Source organism: Dermacentor albipictus, chromosome 10 (assembly GCF_038994185.2).
Source record: "Dermacentor albipictus isolate Rhodes 1998 colony chromosome 10, USDA_Dalb.pri_finalv2, whole genome shotgun sequence".
NCBI lineage: Eukaryota > Metazoa > Arthropoda > Arachnida > Ixodida > Ixodidae > Dermacentor > Dermacentor albipictus.
The window spans coordinates 100,160,940-100,175,755 of NC_091830.1; the positions used below are offsets into that span (position 1 = coordinate 100,160,940).

At 48.0% G+C, this 14,816-nt stretch overlaps 1 protein-coding gene and 1 non-coding gene across 3 annotated transcripts in view; one reads left to right on the top strand and one right to left on the bottom strand.

The window, feature by feature from the left end:
- Positions 1-14,816, top strand: part of nau (myogenic-determination protein nautilus) — a 125,351-nt gene that overhangs the window by 80,761 nt on the left and 29,774 nt on the right. Inside the window, exon 5 of one of the 2 annotated variants that reach the window (XR_011509022.1) lies at positions 13,291-13,396. The exons of the other annotated variant lie outside the window; for it this stretch is intronic. The gene's annotated coding sequence lies outside the window, so the exon portion shown is untranslated. The remainder of the gene's footprint in view (positions 1-13,290; positions 13,397-14,816) is intronic. 2 annotated transcript variants of the gene reach the window in all.
- On the bottom strand, positions 10,786-10,858 carry TRNAL-CAA (transfer RNA leucine (anticodon CAA)). Its single transcript has one exon. It is a non-coding gene; the product is annotated as a tRNA-Leu (tRNA).

A 14,816-nucleotide genomic window follows, 5' to 3' on the forward strand; every position in this document is an offset into this window, starting at 1 on the left:
GCCGGCGTTTATACATGACTCGTCAAAGGTTCCAGTGTGATCGCTGGTGCCGCATGGCTTCCAGAAAGTACTATACAATTCGCATAGCGCATACAATCAGATTAAGAAACAATCTCACACAATAACAACCAAAACAAGCGCGAACGAGACCGACCCAACAGAACCAAACAGGCGCGGGCGAGAGCTTTGGCGCGAGCAGACGATAGTACGAAACGAGCGGATCGGCTGAGACCAGACACGAGTGCGCATCGAGCCGTAAGGAGGGTCCGCATGACACCAGCATCGCGCGCGCACGTCACTGAAGGGGCCGCTCTCATTGGTCTCCGCCATTCGCGGCTCGCGTCCTTCGTCTCCCACTCCAGCGAAGGGGGGCGGAGCTGGTTACGAGGCCGACGCCGACGACGACGACGACGACGCCGACGACGACGCGAAACCCAGGAACGGAAGCCAAAGAGCTGCGCTCTAAAAACAGATCGCGTAAGCTGCACACAAGACCCAGCCGTACTGGGGCAAGCGAAATGCCTGGTGTGTGCTGCAGACGGTGCATGCGCAGGCAGTATAAATGACTTAACCAAATGCACAAGTTTTATTTTTTTCACGCGTCGAAAACTCTCATATGCCTAACTTACGTCACAGCTAGTGGGTATCCTGCAGGTTAAATTTGCAATTGTGCTCATCATCATCATCATCATCATCATCATCATCATAGTTACGCCCACTGCAGGGCAAAGGCCTCTCCCATACTTCTCCAACTACCCCGGTCAAGTACTAATTGTGGCCATGTTGTCCCTGCAAACGTCTTAATATCTTCCGCCCACCTAACTTTCTGCCGCCCCCTGCTACGCTCCCCTTCCCTTGGAATCCAGTCCGTAACCCTTAGTGACCATCGCTTATCTTCCCTTCTCATTACATGTCCGGCCCATGCCCATTTCTTTTTCTTGATTTCAACTAAGATGTCGTTTACCCGCGTTTCTTGCCTCACCCAATCTGCTCTTTTCTTATCCCTTAACGTTACACCCGTCATTCTTCTTTCCATAGCTCGTTGCGTCGTCCTCAATTTCAGCAGAACCCTTTTCGTAAGGCTCCAGGATTCTGCCCCATATGTGGATACTGGTAACACACAGCTGTTATACACTTTCCTTTTGAGGGATAGTGGCAACCTGCTGTTCATGATTTGAGAATGCCTGCCAAACGCACCCCAGCCCATTCTTATTCTTCTGGTTATTTCGGTCTCATGATCCGGATCCGTGGTCACTACCTGCCCTAAGTAGATGTATTCCCTTACCACTTACAGTGCTTCGCTACCTATCGTAAACTGCTGTTCTCTTCCGAGACTGTTAAACAATACTTTAGTTTTCTGCAGATTAATTTTCAGACCCACCCTTCTGCTTTGCCTCTCCAGGTCAGTGAGCATGCATTGCAATTGGTCTCCTGACTTACTAAGCAAGGCAATATCATCAGCGAATCGCAACTTGCTAAGGTATTCTCCATCAGCTCTTATCCCCAAATCTTCCCACTCCAGGCCTCTGAATACCTCCTGTAAACATGCTGTGAATAGCATTTGAGATATCGTATCTCCCTGTCTAACGCCTTTCTTTATAGGGATTTTGTTGCTTTCTTTGTGGAGGACTACGGTGGCTGTGGAGCCGCTATAGATATCTTCCAGTATTTTTACATATGGCTCATCTACACCCTGATTCCCTAATGCCTCCATGACTGCTGAGGTTTCGACTGAATCAAACGCTTTCTCGTAATCAATGAAAGCTATATATAAGGGTTGGTTATATTCTGCACATTTCTCTATCACTTGATTGGTAGTGTGAATATGGTCTATTGTTGAGTAGCCTTTACGGAATCCTGCCTGGTCCTTTGGTTGACTGAAGTCTAAGGTGTTCCTGATTCTATTTGCGATTACCTTAGTAAATACTTTGTACGCAACGGACAGTAAGCTGATCGGTCTATAATTTTTCAAGTCTTTGGCGTCCCCTTTCTTATGGATTAGGATTATGTTAGCGTTCTTCCAAGATTCCGGTACGCTCGAGGTTATGAGGCATTGCATATACAGGGTGGCCAGTTTGTCTAGAACAATCTGACCACCATCCTTCAACAAATCTGCTGTTACCTGATCCTCCCCAGCTGCCTTCCCCCTTTGCGTAGCTCCTAAGGCTTTCTTTACTTCTTCTGGCGTTACCTGTGGGGTTTCGAATTCCTCTAGGCTATTCTCTCTTCCACTATCGTCGTGGGTGCCACTGGTACTGTATAAATCTCTATAGAACTCCTCAGCCACTTGAACTATCTCATCCATATTAGTAACGATATTGCCGGCTTTGTCACTTAACGCACACATCTGACCCTTGCCTATTCCTAGTTTCTTCTTCACTGTTTTTAGGCTTCCTCCGTTCCTGAGAGCCTGTTCAACTCTGTCCATATTATAGTTCCTGATGTCCGCTGTCTTACGCTTGTTGATTAACTTAGAAAGTTCTGCCAGTTCTATTCTTGCTGTAGGGTTAGAGGCTTTCATACATTGGCGTTTCTTGATCAGATCTTTCGTCTCCTGCGATAGCTTACTGGTTTCCTGTCTAACGACCTTACCACCGACTTCTATTGCGCACGCCTTAATGATGCCCATGAGATTGTCGTTCATTGCTTCAACACTAAGGTCCTCTTCCTGAGTTAAAGCCGCATACGTGTTCTGTAGCTTGATTCGGAATTCCTCTGGTTTCCCTCTTACCGCTAACTCATTGACTGGCTTCTTGTGTACCAGTTTCTTCCGTTCCGTCCTCAAGTCTAGGCTAATTCGAGTTCTTACCATCCTATGGTCACTGCAGCGTACCTTGCCGAGCACGTCTACATCTTGTATGATGCCAGGGTTCGCGCAGAGTATGAAGTCGATTTCATTTCTAGTCTCACCATTCGGGCTCCTCCACGTCCATTTTCGACTAGCCCGCTTGCGGAAAAAGGTATTCATTATCCGCATATTATTCTGTTCTGCAAACTCTACTAATACCTCCCCCCTGATATTCCTAGTGCCTATGTCACATTCCCCCACTGACTTGTCTCCAGCCTGCTTCTTGCCTACCCTGGCATTGAAGTCGCCCATCAGTATAGTGTATTTTGTTTTGACTTTACCCATCGCCGATTCCACGTCTTCATAAAAGCTTTCGACTTCCTGGTCATCATGACTGCATGTAGGGGCATAGACTTGTACCACCTTCAATTTGTACCTCTTATTAGGTTTCACAAGACCTGCCACCCTCTCGTTAATGCTATAGAGTTCCTGTATGTTACCAGCTATTTCCTTATTAATCAGGAATCCGACTCCTAGTTCTCGTCTCTCCGCTAAGCCCCGTAACACACACAGTACATGCCCGTTTTTTATCACTGTATATGCTTCTTTTGTCCTCGTAACCTCACTGAGCCCTATTATATCCCATTTACTACCCTCTAATTCCTCCAATAACACTGCTAGACTCGCCTCACTAGATAGCGTTCTAACGTTAAACGTTGCCATGTTGAATTGGGTCCGTTTGTTTTCCAGCAGTTGTTTTGGCACTAAACGGTAAAGTGACCTCCTACTGGTGGCACAGCGGACTGCCCTATGCTGCTCGATCTCGCCGCACTTGTAGATGGAAGGGGTCTTGCGCTCGCCTTCACTATTTAGGCGGAAACGTGCGCTTTGACAAAGAGGGTTGGATATCCATTCCTCGTCCCACCCGAATTTCGTCATATCATTTCTGAACCCTACGTGTAGAAAGCAGGGAGGTCATAGCCGAGCAAGCGTGAAATTGCAGACTTGTAGACCTTACAACTCCTAATGAGAACCGGTAAAAGCTTGATAAATTGCACCCATTATGACATAGCGAGCACTCCAAAACGCGAACAGCACGTGTGCGGCAAAACTTAGTTTTGATTACATCATGCGTGGTGCGACGACGGCGACACCTACGCACACAACACATGCTTGATCACTCGTAGTGAATCCTTTCTTGTAAAGAACAGCAATATAAAGCGCTTTACATGATTTCACGCATTTGAAAGCTTACGTGCTTGTAATACAGGGAGTTGGTGTCATGCAGTGTAGTCTGACAACAGTGTTCTTTCTCTGTTCGTAGTGGGCGCACCTTGACCAGAAACGGCGGGCGTGAACCGGTTTCTCTCAGTGTTACTGCTCGAGTCCCCTCGTTCCAATTCTCGTTCTAGCGTGCCAACACAGGAGCGCTATAACTGAGTAAGCGTAAAAAATCGTGTCAATATTTCCAAAGTTGTTTATCCTATACCTGCCGATGAGCACTTGTTTGAGTTTGATGCAATGTGTCAATTATGGCTGGTTGAGCTGTACGAAGCGCTACAGTCTACGCGGCTATCAGAGCGCTGTGAAACGCTCTGATAGACGGGAGCACTACCGAGCTATGCCTCTCCGAACGCTGAGTGAGAAGCCAAAATCGGCACCGATAGCTTTATGCGCGGCGCAATAGCGGCATCATCTGTGGGATCGAAACATGCATGGTTGAGTAATGGCTTTTCACGCCAGAGCGTTAACGGCCCCGTGTGGTAGAAAATCCGCGGTCGGTGTCCCACCTTCAGCGTCAACCGTCGTACCGGCAAACAGCATTCCGCACTACGCAAACTCAACCACGCATACCCGACCACGTACACCCTCCGTGTAGCGAAAAGAAGTTACTAAACTACTTGAATTTCTCAAAGTAAAGGAAGTCAGGAAAATCGTAAAGTATGACTCACACACAACCTAAAGGTATGATACGGTCGTACTGTAATTTTATTATAACAGAATAACAGAAAACATAATTTTGTTACACGGAAACGCAAACTCCTTTTCCAGCGTTCCTACCATGCATAGACCGGCCACGGCGTTGGCGATTCTCGCGGACCTGCGCGCCCAGTTCCTTGGAACACCTGCAGGTGGCGCTCGCCTCCGTAGAATCGCCACCAAGGCAAATCGCTGTGATTCTACCAGAAAGCTCAGCTTCGTGGATAGGGCTCGCCGCCAGCATTTCCTGGTAAACATTACGGTTGCATATGCTGCAGTTGCCGGGAAGCGTAAGAAGTGGGCAGGGATCTTTGAATTCCATCACGTTCCACTCTTAAAGGCGAAGCTTAAGCGTCCTCCATTTTTTTTTCTTCTACACGACGATACTCAATAAAGGCGTTTAGGTGGTACGGTTGCCAAGGTATAGGCAACATCATTAGATGTTTTCTTTACATGAAGTTTTAGCCAGGGACTCCTTCTGAGCGATTGTAAAGACGTTTCACGTCAAAAACACCAATATCGCAGGTCACCGCTTATGGAATCAAGATACCCGTGCAAAAGAAATTAATAATGCGTCTCGTACAACTGAAAACATTTAGCACACCCAACCCTCTTGTACCGTACTCGTTAAAGTACCCCATAGGGTCAATCCTAATCTGGAATCCGCTAATATCGCGTGCCTGATAATTAGACCGTTGCTTTGGCACGAAGGACCACAGAAATTCATTTTAACCTAAATCTTTACAGCCCTTCGTGGCTTATCCTGTCTCCAGGCAATTATCATCATCTATCTTGCGCACCTTTGGTGTACATAGGGCTCCGCGCCCGATACGTTTATATCGTAAATTCTGTGGCGCACTCATTCACTTATGTCGTTCATGACTTAAAAATGACGGAGAGCACAGCGTTATAGAAAGGGAGTGCATACAAAACAGATGATCATCCTTGTGTGTGGAAAAGATGAGCTACAAAGGGACGACTTTTATATGCGAAGCATTTCCTTGACTACTCGCAGCCAACACCATAGCAAGATTGACATCATATTCGTCTTTCCGGCGTTTTTACTTCGTGGCTGTCACAGCGTTGTCTTATCATCGTCATCATTTGATTGTGCTCATGCCACTATCGACATCATATCATCCTGACAAAGTCGCCGTCATGCCATCGTAGTGGTTCTATCGTCGTCATTTTGATGTATCAATTTGGCTCTCACCTACACAATTAGGAATTACTTTTGTCCTCATGCAGTCATCGTGATTACACTTTCGTCATCCCTTTTTGGTCATGCCATCACTGACGTGCCACCATCGTCATGCCAGTGTCGTCATACCGTCGTCTTCATAAGAATAATGATTTAACTCCAACATCGGCGTCTCGCTGTGATGACGCCGTGGACGTCACGCCATCGCCGTCGTACCATCACCGTCAATGCAACGTTGTGATCGCATGGTCGTCATGCCGTTGCGTCATATCATCGTCTTCGAGCCTACGCCGTCCCACCGTCGTCATTTTACCATTGTCGCCACAAGTTTCCGCATATTGGCGTCTATAACTTTCAGAAACGCTTCGCATGCATATATATTCATAAAGAATTGTAGCGGCTTCATTTTTTTTCTAACTACGGAAGGCTACAAATAATCAGGTGGTCAGTGGCGATATTTTGTTGGCAAGAATTGCAAGTGGGAACTTCTGTAATTTCACCACATTATTACCGGTGTTTGTGAGGGCCCACGAAATGATTGTCTAGCTGAACGCTGGCACTGTTGTGTCTGCATTTCTCGCTTTCTTTCTGAGCAAACTCTGGGAGCTGCCGCTCCCTCGTTGCAGCCATGGATGAAGAAACTTTTGAGGAACTTTGCTGGCGCGCAGTCGTCCGGTCGGCCTATGCCCAGAAAACGTGGGAGCGAGTCTAGCGACACAGACAGCGAAGCCACCGAGTTGTACTCGGACAGCTGCGACTCCTCGGAGGACGACTCCAAAGTTGTCATGAGCCGAAAGGCAAAAAGAAGGCTGCGGCGGGCGTCATCACTGGCAAGTGTTTCGACCATGAAGGATGTGCCACAGCGCTGGCGGCACACAGATCTCTTCTTGCCCGTGGACCCTACGACCAATTTGTGACTCCTGAATAGGCAGATTCTTTCTTTGTTACTCGAGGGCATCGCATCGAATGAGGTGAAAGACGTGAGAATAAACTCACGCAAGAATGTTCTGGCTGTAGATGTTTTACATCGTAGAGCACTATAGTTTCTTCGGAATGTCACTGAAATAGACAAATTAAAAGTGCGATCAATGATCCCTACAGGCGGTAACGCCACTTTTTGCGTCATTTATGACGTCGACATTAACATTCCGGCCTCCGGCGTGCCTATCCTAATGAAGCCGGCAACAGAAGGCGCTGTCATCACGCATTTCACCAGACTCGGAAACACACCCTGCGGGAGGCTTGTGTTTGAAGGAGACTGCCTTCCCTCTCACGTCAAAGTTGGCCATGTTCGCCATGCACTTCGACCTTACATACCGAAGCCTCTGCAATGCCACAAGTGCTTCAAAGTTGGTCGTGTAAGAAGCGCCTGTGTGAACAATTTTCCGTGCCCGCGGTGCACAGAATCCCATTCAGAAGACGCCTGCCGCGCGACTGTCCTGAAGTGCCCTAATTGCCGTGGTTCCCAGGAATCCTCATCGAAGGACTGCCCGAGGATCCGGAAAGAATTGGCGGTTCTAAAGCGCATGGGTGGGAGTCATTCAACACACAGCGAGGCTGCCGCTACGCTTAGGTGGCGACGCTATCGCCACCGAAGAGAGCAACGAAACGTCGTAACAAGCAACATGCCGTCTTCCACGAAAGCGGCTGCTACAACAACGCGGAGCGCCACTATGAAAGATACCGCGATAACCCAGAAAGTGGCAAGACTCGATCATCCTACAGAGTGTGTCGCACTTCCAAGTGCACAACTTGCCACGAAGACACCTTGATACCGCCGCCATCCACACACTCATAAACCGCTGATGCAACGACATCTGATAAACCCCAGGTTACAATTATGTTGCGGTCATTGATAAATGCTATGCGTGTTCTATTCAGCAACATGATAGCCCCGTCAACACAGAGCGCGCTGCAGGGGCTGGACACCCTGGGACCAGTGCTTGCGGCTCTAGGGTAAAGCAATGGCCCCCCAAATAACATCGTTCCGAGAGGAGGCCCAGAATGCGTCTGTCTTTCAATGCAAGGCATCGCTTCTATGGCTGCTGTGGTTGGGAGTTGCTTTCACGTAGGCGTACACTACTTTGATTGGAATGGCGGACAGTACTGCATGCGACGTGAAGCGTGCAAGAGAACATCGAACATTTATTGTGCCGTTGTCATCGATTTCAATCGGAAACACGAATATTATCGTATTGCGACGACTGGACGATCGGCCGTTGCCTGTGCAGGTGCTACTTGAAGAACGTCTCCATCGCTCGCTGGCCCACAAAGCTATGAATGCAGTGTTGTCTTTCTTGAAGGCAACTGGCCTATGTGAACGTCTCGCTCAGGCTCTCCGTGTGTGTGCGCGAGCTCACCGTGGCTTTTCTCCCCCTCGCCTACATCTCCCTATCTTATGTTTTTATTCCATCGTTTCTGTCCCCCAGAGTAGGATAGCCAACCAAGCGCATTCCTAGTTTTCTTCCTCCTCCTCCTCTTCTTCCTCCACCTTAAAATTATCACATATTCAAGGTATACAGTGATTCTTAAGATCATTTTCCTTGGAGTCCTCTAAGCTGTTTTCGTTCCCTCGCTTTTCGTCCCCACTTCATAGCGCCACCTGTGCTTGTGTATGTCTCGTCAGACGACAACCACTGCCGGAATGCACTTATACTTTTCATTATCTTTAATGTTATTTCATACACACTCTAGTGATTTCGCGAAACGCGATTAGCAGTTAATTATTTCCTACAGTACAGAATTTACTTCGCGATGGCTATACCAGTGCCAAACATCGGTATCACTCTCTTTATAGTTTCGCCAAACTTTGTTGCTATGGCGGCACCGCGCTCTTTCTCTTGCTCTTGATGCAAAAGCACCATATGACCCACTGAGCAAAAAAACTGGCGTCTGTTGCCAGCAATGGCACCTAAATTATCACTGGCTGTGGCACCACGTCATCTGGGCGCTTCGATGGAGCAGAGCGGGCGAAAGGGGACAACTGCTGGCGCGCCTGGTGTTGCGTTAGGTGGGAGGCAGCTTCGCGACGCCACGCCACCCTCGGTCTTGGAAGCGCCTTCCATGTCCACGCAAGCTCTTGCCTGCGTTTTCACTTCGTCTCAGTAATCCCCACAAAGAAATAAATGTGTAAAAACACAATACATTTAAAAGGAGGAAGGTTGCCGCTAGGGAGTTTTGAACCCACGACGCCACTCAGAAGCCTGCGCACTCTGCTTTATGACATCATGCTACTTGGACTGAAATTTCCATTGCCAAGCTAGGCGTGGCGAAAGCGTTGGCGTCAAAATGACCGCGGCTTACTCGAGAGCGTCCCCATTAGATTCTATGGCATCCTGGCCAACACACATAGGCTTTTTCAGGCCCGCGCACTGCTCCCGTTACGCAACGCACTTGGCCTGACACAGCTAGCTGCCTCCGTCGAAGCTTCGTGTTTTCTTCGTGCGTTTTGGTTCGATTGTATTGAACAATGACACCAACAGTTGTGGTAATACATAACAAAAGGGCGAAGAAAATGTTAAATCCTCATAATTAATAAAATGATTTTGTTGGGTATATCAACCTGTTTGTCCTCATACGTTGTCGCTGAAGGAAGTAACATGGTTGACTGACAGCAAAAATAGAACCTTTATTATTTATTTATAAAAACATAGCTTGGATAGATGCTCACTTCACTCAATGGCACTGAACATTTTATCTTTAGAACAAGAAATAGGCTCGTAAACAACAGGCTTAGTCCATGTTCACTTGTGGTTTAGGAATCATTTGTGAGCACTTCTTTTTCGTGGCGAGTAAGTAAATAGATGAACAGGAAGATAAATAAATAAATAGATAAATAAATAAATAAATAAACCAGCCGAAATACATGAACACATGCAACTCACTTTAGAGTGAGCAGCTTTCTTTTTTTTTAAAGAAGGATTCTGCCTATAGATGCACTTTATGATAGCAAAATAATTCTTGAGAAGAGTGGCGATGGTCGGTGGTATGCTATTTTTATGGGGCGACATCAACAGATATCACGTTCCTCTTGGTTACATAGCAGAAGCAGCATAATGCTCTGCAAAGCCTACCGTTGATTGCCTTGTGCACGAGAGTGGTCCTCATACGTTTTGCTCGTAAGGTGTTGTAAAAAACTTTGTTTCATACAGGAACATGTACTACAAATGACTTTGGAAACTTTCGGCATACCCTGCTCATACTGTCAATCAACAGGTGATCGTTCGCCTGCAGCTATCTATCTGCCATTGTTGTGCGCGGCAATCATCGTATAGCTGGCGCTTCCGTGCCGTGAACGCACAATAGTCTCCAATGTATACAATGGTGTGCACCTCACTATTGGACGCCTTTAGGTTACCTTCAGTGAGTCCGATATTGTGTTTGTTGATTAGTGCCGAAGCATTTGATGTCTTTTATTTAGTAAAGCGATGAACGGGGCTAGTTGGTGGACGTTCATGATTGTATTGTCTCTTATTTAGTTATTTACAATACTGCCACTCTCGATCGAGAGGGCAACATTTGGGCATATTGAGCAGACATTGTTCAAAAAAGAAAGTGAGAGAATATATATGTGTGTACATATATATATATAGTCCTGAACACACGTACATATATAATGCATAGCATAGCACATTGCATATTGAGCATACAGTGTACAAAAAAGGAAGTTAAAGAATATATATATATTATTTCTCATATCATGAGAAGCCAACAAACACTGACACCAATAGGGGAAATAGGGGAAATTACTTGTGCTTAATAAATGGAATGAAGAAATGATAAATTAATGGAAATGAAAGTGGATGAAAAATCGACTTGCCGCAGGTGGGAACCGAACCCACAACCTTAGCATTTTGCGTGTGATGCTCTACCAATTGAGCTACCGCGGCGCTGTTTCCCCATCCACTTTCTTGGGTATTTATGTGTACTAGTAAACCCTGGGAGTGTTAGCCAGTGCCACCACTCACAGACCTTGGCGGCGGACGTGGAACGTCCTTGTGGCCGCAGGCGTCACGAGAACGTGATCCTTTTGGGTGAAGGCAACTGGCAACTGGCAATCGGGCCCCTCGGTTAACGCCCTTTATTCTCGTTTATTACATAACGAGGGTCTCGAATCCGGCAACATTGATGCCTTCAGGTAGCATATGTGGGTTTATTCACCAGTTTGCCTGTAATAAGAAGGAGAATAAGGAAACTTCAGAAAAACCTAACGACTCTGCTACTCGTTATAGAAAGGAAAATGGTACGCGTAGCGCCAGAGATACACGAAGACGTCGCTATATGTTATAACAAAACACGTGTAGAGGATATTCGGATTTAGATAAGGAAGAGGTCCTTAACATCTAGCGGGGTTAACCTGTGGCAAGTTAGATGGACGGAAGGGAAGGGAAACGGAGTTTATTGCGGCAGAGGCTTTGGCGATGAGATGAGATAAAAAAACATTTTTGCAGGCGTAGGCTGCAGGCTATGGCTCTGAATTGAGATTGTCGGGGATGGTAAGCGGGCTGCATTAGCCATAAATAGGTTGCCGCTGACGGGAACAACAGCAAAGGCCGACGCTTGCCGAGAGCTTCGCGTAGTATACGTAGAAGGTATCGTGTTGAACATAACTCCTCTGATACGAATTCTTTAAGAATACGAGTCAGTGCAATGCAGGCAAAAATATGACGGCTGTATTCCTGTACAAAATTTCTCACATGCTCGCACTCTAGCGTAGTGACTTATATGCTCCTATTACAAAGAATCGAGCTTAGGTTTTCCGGCGCGTTAGAAACGGCGTACGTGTTCTGTTCTAAGGTAGTGGGCTTATTGCCAGTCAACTGTCCTCACCCCTCATGCCGTCTCGGTACTCGGTCTCTGTCAGCCCGGCGGCCGTCTCTTCTATGCTAGGTTTCCCCAGACACGTGCATCGCTTCAGCGACTGCGCAGCTGGGGAAAGTCGATCTCTTGCTGTGCTGCTGATGTCGCGCTTAGAGGCCTACAGTGGACTTGGCTCAGGACTAGAATAATTTTAATCGAGCCACTGCGGTGAAACTGTGCACAGCTTATATCCAGAGCTCAACGGTGCGCGACTGTTCTCGCTCGGGGAGTTTTGCCACAAATAAAGCTGCGCTAGCGCAAGCGTCTTCTAGCCGCAGACATCCCGGAAAGAAAACGTGAGCGGAGGTGCATACCAAATTGACAAATGAGTGCAGTTCATGCCACGCCCCCAGCTTTGCCCATCTCTACAGGAGCTCCAGCCAAACCTCGTAGGCGGTGCTTCAGCAACCTCCCCAGACACGCGCCGCCTCTCTTGGCAAGCAGTCAAAAAAACGTTATGGTTTCCAGCAACATTCACCATGGCTCTCGATGTGTCCTGTATATACTGGCAAAAACTAAAAGCTCGGTATTTTCACGTTTCGTTAATGGTGGCACGAATACGCGTCTAACCATGAGACAATGAATGACAGCCATAGCGTACACATCCCCCTTTCCTGGAAAATGGGTAAACTACACCTTTGAAACAAGTCGTTACGAAACACAACTGTGTTGCTTTCAACTGTGTCCCAAGCTCAGTACCTGTACTGGGACTGGTAATGATGATAGCCCAAAAAAGAAATCGCAGGGGCGCTGTGATGCCGAGGTTAGGAGAAGGGTCGTTGTTGTTGCCAATTTTTCCAAGAATGTCAAAAACGGAAAATGATCGATACTTGCAAGCAGCCGCTGCCCATACGGCTCGCCTAGCGTTCCCCTGAAATCAGGAACTAAGAAACTGTGAGCTATCCACATGTTAAAATCAAGCATTAAAATTAATTAATAAAATGGACTTAAGAATAACTGTCTCATGAGTTTTTGGTTAAAATGAAAAGGTGCAAACGCGAAATGAAAACAAAGCATAGCAATACAGATCTTGTCAAAAGAGAAGGAAAGGAAAAGAAGATTGACGAAATAATAAATAAATGACGAAAAGATAATGAAGTTTACCAAAATATAATAATGTTTGTGAATAATGCTTGATGAGAAAACGAATAATTTATTGAGAGAATGGCTAACCAGGTGTAGTACTGCAGTAACTTAACTACTGCTGGTTGCATTCGTGTCATTGGTATAACGAATAGATTCTAAGACGTCGACGTGAATCATTTGTAACGTTTTGAGTCGATTTTAGAGTACCAAGCTGATCGAAACGTCTTTGACTCTACAGGTCGGCGATTTTGCAATTCGTATTGCAGAATCGTTCTTTAGTAACGCTGCTTAACCCACCGTTTCCATTTCGTGCCTAGCACATATAACCGCGCGTCTATCGAGTAGTCTTGGTCGCTGTGTCGTTCCCCTGCTGCAGGCCACTCTCACTCACCACGCACCGTCAGGGTTTGACACGCGTGACCGTCGGTGCCGGGCCCGCTCCAAGCGTCTACCGCCCCTCCTCGGCGGAGCTCCTCTTAACGGTGAAGCCGTGAGGCGCCACTTTTTGCCCTTAGCGGCCTTCCCTGCGCGCAGCGCCCCGTAACTGGCGCCGTTACGCCACAGTCGGTGCTAACCGTGACGCCCCTCCTGGAGCTTCGCGTCGGTTTTCATACTCGCATGGCGCTCTGCTCCCAATTAGGACTAATGAGAGGCGCCATATGGTGTCCTCTGACGGTCGCGGCGACTCCCGTCTATGGCAGAGACTTGCGCTTCGAGTTAGTTGCAGAAGATGTTGAAAAATCCGACGATTACGATACTCCCTAGCAAAAAATTTAGGCGCAGCTTTATACGTTTTGTCATTTCGCGATATATCGAGGGTAAGAATTTGAGACCAAAAACTGTCTGTGGCTTAGCTAAGGTTAAGCCCAGGATGCGAGGCATACCAGCCTTTATTTTAACGCGACAGCGTTAAGGAGCTCGTGTCGCAGAAAAGCCGGTGTCGTCGGCTCAGGCGTGCGGCGCTTGCCGAGGCGCACATTTCGTTGTCGCGCCGAACGCTGCGTTGCTCGACGCTCACCGCGTCCGATGCGGGGCGCGTAGTCGCTGCGCAGTAGCAAAGCCACCTAGAAACAGTCTCTGTAGCACGCCGCAACCTTCGCTTCTCATTGCAACGAGCAGCTCTGTCTCCAGGAGGCATCTCACCGCGTGAGTGTCTAGCAGAGGCAAGCGCAGCTGCTTATATACCGCCGCGACGCCGCGAGCGACGGCGCGAGTTGGAGCCCCGTTTCTCCTCTGTCGTGACGTCACGGTGTCACGTGGTATTGAAGGCAACACCGCCGCGCCTGAGGAGCTGGGTTGAGCTCTAGTAGTATGCTTCGCATAAAATCACCGCACCAGCTGGCAGTGGGTCAGTGCCGTCAGCTCCTTCGCAGAGGGAGGGGCAGTAAGGGAATGCTGGTACAATGAGTGGCATTGGAGCCAGCTGTGGTGGAAGACGACGCCGAACGCGCGAGCAGTGGCACGAGCGCGTTCACGGTGTTAATGCCGCCGCCGCCGCCCAGCCGAGGAACGGGCGCCTAAACGCTGCGCTCTGAAACTTTTCGGATGCCGCGGGAGACTGCAGAGAAGCATTCGTGCTGATCCAGCGCATCTACTTAATAATATTGGCCACTTTTAGAGCGCAGCTCTTTGGCGTCCGTTCCTGGGTTTCGCGTCGTCGTCGGCGTTGTCGTCGGCCTCGTAACCAGCTCCGCCCCCCTTTCATCCCCCCAGCGCTAGCAGCGACCGACTGATACCGCTGGATGCCGCTGACGCCGCTAGAGAGTCAAGATAACGTGACTGCATAGAACACCGTCGCCGCCATGCAGAAAGAGGAGGAAAGGGTCCCCCCCCCCCTGTTCTTGTGTGGCGGATAGGGTGCTCTTCAGTTGCCGACGCGCCGGTTATTTCACGTAGGCCCCG